General features: G+C 35.3%; 1 pseudogene; it reads right to left on the bottom strand.

The window, feature by feature from the left end:
- Gm6914 (predicted gene 6914) lies at nucleotides 267-1,530 on the bottom strand (annotated as a pseudogene).

The following is a 6,160-nucleotide window of genomic DNA, read 5'->3' as shown; positions in this document are numbered from 1 at the left end:
TCATACTGTATTATTGAAAAACAAGTATATTTTTGCAAAAAAAGAGCCAGAATCTGTAGCCAGTCTGAACACATTTAAATTCTGGCTGCACACTTGTTTGTTGTATGCACCCATACAAGTTCTTTTAACTTCTCAGTGTTTCACTTTAATCATCTATCACTTTATAGACCTTTTATAGTAATTGAAAAGATTGTATATGTAAATTATGTAAAAATTAGTTTACTCAGCATGTTTTTTTTTCTTTTCTTTTTTCTTTTTTTTTCCTGGAAACATCTTATTGATGAGACCCCACCAGCTGTGCAAAGGGCTCCTGGCATCAAGCACCTTCCTCCTTGGCAATGTGATCTTTCTTGAGTTGTCCCATGAAAGCTTTCTTCTCTTCCATGTTTTAGAAATGACCATGGCCAAACTTGGAGGTGGTATCAATGAGCTGCAGGTCAATCTTTTTTAGAACTCAAAGTTTGGTCTGGACCAGCAATACTTAAGAACCATCAGCACTTGCTTCTTGGTTCCCACCATACAGCCTTTGAGCATGATGAAGTCATTGTTCACCTCTCCATAATAGACAAAGCCACCCAGTGGGTTGATGCTCTTGTCAGACAGATCATAGTCAGTAGATGCATTGTTCTTGATCAATTTATCACCGTTGATGAGTTAGCCTTGACCAATTTTGTAAGTCTTGTTAGTCTCTGTTTGATAATGGTAGCCTTTCTGTCCACTATGTAGAGAAGGCTACACAGCAGGGTGCCAGGCACCAATACAGGCAACTTTGAGCAGACCTCAAAGTATTTTGGGAAGTTTCTTTGTATCACGATGACTGGTCACCCCTGGTACCCTTTGCCTTTTGTCATGCTGGTGACATCAATCATCTCATCCTGTCCATACACCTGGTTCTCAGGAACCTCAGGTCTCTCTCGGGCCCAGTGTAGCCTCTCAGCCCCAGTGTCCCCATTCACCTGGATCTCCATCAAGTGTGCCTTCTTCTTGCACAAAGGAAGCAGATACATCTGAATGTGGGCAATTATGCAGATGACTTGCCAGTACTTCTTCATGCTGTTGAAGTCCTTCTCTAGCTATTTCTTGCCTGTGTCAGCCTGCTATTTCTTGCAGTATTCAGTGAAATTCTTCTTCTTAGATTTGTGCCAGTTATTATAGAACCGTTTTTCACACTCATCACAAATATGCTCATCGTGTATGGTCTTTAAGGTCCAGAGGTCTGGTGGGGTTTCTACATATCTCACAATGCACACAACCACCATAGATGGGGATTCCATAATGGTTACAGCCTCCATGACTTATTTCTTGTTCACTTTAGATCCTGGCCTGTCAACTTCCTGGACAATATAGGTCATGCCAACCTTGTACCCTAGAAAGGCTGTGAAGTGAACAGGCTTGAAAGGGTTATCCTTAGAGAATCTGTTTATTTTACCATGATGCCAGCTGCTGCACTTCTGAGGCAAGAAGCCCAAGGACCCATACCTGGGAGCTAGAATTTCCTGTGAGATATCTTATGGTCACAAGCTGCTGATAAGGCTACTCAGCCTGTCTTAAGGGTTTAATTAACAGTAGTAATTTTATTGTGTGCTACATGAGTAGGAGAATGGAATGTGACTCCATAAACCACAATTTCAACATGAATGTTACAAACTTTCAAATTTTAAAGATTAGAGAGATGTCTCAGTGGCTAGCAACACTGTCTGCTCTTCCAGAGGACCGCAGATTTGATTCTTAGCACCCACATAGTGGCTAACAAATACCTGTAACTCCAGTTCCAGGAGATCTGACACATCTCTTCTGGAATCCATAGGCACTGTATCCTTGAGGTATACAGACATACTTGACATACACATAAAGTAAAAGTCTCATTTTTAAACTTTCAAATTTTGAATAGATTAATTTTCTTATAACTCATTTAGTCTCATATACATTCATCACTCAATGTTCATTGCTAAAGAAGGTCATGACTGACCAAGTGGTTCAAAGTGAAGATGGCTTTTCAAGACAGTAGGTTGCTCTCAGTACAGAGGTCTTTTATTTTGTTTGTTTTCCTGAGTGTGGTAGGACTCTTATTTTGTTTGGTCTTATGTATGTAGAGGAGGTTTGTCTAAACTCAATCTTCTATTTAATCAAATGTTTTGCATATCCAAATCTCAGGGAAAAGATCTGATACTCTAACAGTCAGTTAGTTGCTATACATTTCAGTAAATGAATGTAAAATGCAATGTGGTTTCAAGTGTAATTTAGAGAATCAAATGAACTTCATGAGTTGTGATTGTGATTAAAGATAGAAGTCATATATCACCTGTTCAAATAGAGATAGTTTGGTAAAAAAGAGCAGTTAAGTTTTGCTTATATTATTCATAGCATAAAAATAATTATTTAAAACAAAATATTATGTTCAACTTGTTTAAAATATAATCTTGTAAAGGTAGAAGATTTTTATCAAGTGACAATAGAGAATTCCATAGTTTAAAGAAATCAAGACTATAGATTTGAAATTTCCTAACTGGGGCATTAAGTGACTATTGGGGAAATTTAGAATTGTCACTCATAAATACAGGCCTAAGAGCTCCATGTTCAGGAACCAATGAATCAATACATTTATTTTTGTATACATTAAACAATATAAATTTTGTAAAAATTAACTTTTTTTCTTTGAAATAAATTCATGGTGCACATGTTTTATATCCATAAACTGTTCTAGTTGCCAATTAACCTCTACTCAAATAGATCCTGTGGTGGTGGTGTGTTTCTTGCTACCCGATCCAATGTTCTGGGTTCCCAAATGAAAGACAGCCCCCCCCACACACACACATGCAGCATTATATTTTAATATGCCTTAAACAGGTCAATAGCTAGGCCACTCTTATACCTCAATCTGGTTAATATCTCCCCTCTGATATTACTTAGTTATTACTTATTAAAATCTATATTCCATTTTTGCTGCCCTAAACCCAATGTGGGTGGGGCTGGGGCTGCTCTTCCCTGGGGTTCTTACATGATTGATATGCTCTATCTTCTGCACTTCTTAGGCCTGGTCCTTAATCCTTTCCCAACATGATGGTTCTGTCTTCTTCCTCCTCCCTTAGTCCCTTGCTTGGGCATCATAAAACCTTGCCTCTGTTTTCCTGTTCAGTCATTGGCCACCAGCAACTATATTTAACAATCAAAACCAGCTGGCACCAGGATCACTCAGCATCGCGCATGCAGACCTGAGGATTGTCGTGTAATTTTGGGAACCTTATTAACATAAGTAGCATTAGACCAAATCCACGTCAATAGATAATTAAACAGAAATAAAAATGAGATATAGTCACTTATTTATGTCAGGCAAGTGTCAAAGAAAGAATTCCAGCACAGAGAATTAGTTTTACCCCTAATTAACTCAGTTTATGTCATTCCTTAAGTTTTCACTTTGTAACAAAGGCACAAAGTTGTCTTCACCCTCATGACATGCTGAAAGAAGTCCTGCTCTAGGTCAACAAGACAGGCCCACCAAATTAGTGTAACTTATATGTCCATTTAAAGCACTGACATTATTTGCTTCCTCTTAAACTACCTTCAATTTTTTCTTTCAAATCTACACTCAGTTTAATCAAAACCCAAATAAGACTTATTTAAAACAACAGTTTTGTATCACCAATCTCCAAAACATATTATTTAATATGTTTACATGTGTGTGTTTTCTATGGCTTTAAAAAATTTATAAATTTAATTTCATATATCTCAAGAATCCATAGAAGATTTTAATTTAAACTTAAATTGGAAATAATGCCTACCTGCTTGCTTTCACATGTAAATTGATTTTTAAGAAACTATATCAAACTTCAGACTTCCAAATGGTGAATTTTTTATGTGTAATGCCTTTCTGTGCTAAATATATCTAGTTTCTGTCAAGTGGCTACTTAGAAAGGAAACATTATTGACTACATAAGTAGTTCAAAGTTGAAACTCATTCCAGGATGTCCACATTGCACAGGGAAACAGTCTTTGTTCGTTTGCTAAGTTAGAGCACGTCAGATTCCCAAATAACTCATTCTTTTTGAATATAGTTTTTCTTCTTTTGAAATTATAGATTAAATGATAGATTAAATTAAATTCATAAATTTGTTATTCTCAATGTAAATTTCAGATTATCAAGATGGATGTGAAGAATTTACTCAAGATTACTTAGAACTTGAAACATGGAAAGAATAAAAATCTGTTAGGGAATTGCACATTATTAGCGATGGACTTGGGACCATGAGATTAATGACACTACAGGAAAGTCATGTGGTAACAACATGTAGAGTTTACAATTGAGAAGAGACGAGATGGTTCTCATTCAGATGGCCTGGACTACTTGGATGCATCATTAATGGCAGTAAAAATTGTCACCTTTTAGGTAACATTATAAAAATACTTTTTTTACTCAATACTTTTCATTTCACTTCAAAATAAAGATTATGGTTAAAGTACATAATATTTTTAAAGCCAATCAGATAAAAATGTAGCTTTGACTATTCAAACTTTGAAACAAAATTGACAAAAAATATTAGAAATTATTTCTGATATATTTTATAAGCTATCTAATTTTAAAAAGCTTTGATTTAATAGAAAGTTTTTTTTTAACCTTATATCATTAGAATGGGCCCTACACCAATGCTGAGATAACAGATGTTGGCAATGGAGTGGTGAAACTGGAATTCTCTTTGTGAATTGTTAGAAACTAAAATAGCAACATTGCTATTGAAGCACTATGCTGATTCTTCAAGAGACTGAACATAGAATTAGCATAGAATATGAAGATGTATATCAAAGAGATCCTTGACATACATACTGATTGCATTATTTACAGTAATCCAAATACAGAAGATATACATGTTCTCATTGATAAAGCAAGCTATTGAAGCACATATATACAGTGCAAATGCTCTTCAACTTTGAGAAAGAAGAAAAACAAAATACATTTTACAACATGGCTTGAATTGAAGAACACTATGTTAAGTAAAATAAGCCAGTCATAAAAGACATATGTGTAAGTTTCAACTTATATGTGGTACAGATAATACAAATACTGATGGGAAAAATATGGTTGGTGGCTGTATGCCTGCTAGAAAACACAATATATTGCTAATTAATGGGTATAAAATTTCATATTTCTTAATTGAAACAATGTTGGTTACACAGCTAGAGTATAGATTTAGAATAGTTATATTTGTAAATTTTATAATATACATGATTTCACAGAAATAAAAAGAAACAAAAACTCTTAAAGAAAGAAAAATATCCCAGACTATTCAAATATGCAGCCATCTTAGAACTACTCTTCTCAAAAGCAGTGGTCCTTCCATTTAGCTCACAGATCTGGAACCTCTGTGTTAACTAAGATAAAAAAAAATCCATTCCATGTTTCACTGAGTCTACTTTAAAATAGCAAAGTTGAGCTGGGATTTGTAAGACAAAGATTTTGTCTTGAATAAAACTGAATGTCAACACTTGTGATTCTTGTAAAATTAAAAAAAATATATATAAACATAAAAATTTTAAGATGTACTGAATACTATTTTATATCTTACAAATGGAGCCTAGAGTGGTGGAGCAGGGCTCTAATATCACCACTTGAAACTCAGAAACAAATGGATATCTGCGTGCTTGAGACCAGCCGTGGTCTACAGAGTTCCAAAAACAAAACAAAACAAAACAAAACACCAAAAAACCCAAAAAAACAAAAACACGCCAAAACAATATACAAACAAACAAAATTAAATGAAAATACAAAGAACTTAATCAATATAAAATGTAAGAAATAGGCACAGAAAGGCTTATGTTCACAGGCACACATTCTTAAATGAAGTACTCAAAATATTCAGTAACTTATGTGTGGGCAAGTCTGCAGCTGTGCTGGCCTTGGTGCTGAAATAGAATTCTGAAAATTTTTTTATTAGATATTTTCTTTACTTACATTTCAAATGTTATCCTCTTTCTTAGTTTTCCCTCCGAAAATTCCCTATCCCCTGCTCTCCAACCCACCCGCTCCCATTACTGGCCCTGGCATACAGGGCCAAGGGCTTCTCCTTCCATTGATGACTGACAGGGTTTCTCAATGTAGCCTTGGCTGTCCTGGAACTCAATCAGTAGACCATGCTGGCCTCAAACTCTGAAATCCACCTGCCTCTGC

Source organism: Mus musculus, chromosome 16, assembly GCF_000001635.26.
Source record: "Mus musculus strain C57BL/6J chromosome 16, GRCm38.p6 C57BL/6J".
Classification (NCBI taxonomy): Eukaryota; Metazoa; Chordata; class Mammalia; order Rodentia; family Muridae; genus Mus; species Mus musculus.
This window is presented reverse-complemented; position numbering and strand designations above follow the sequence as displayed.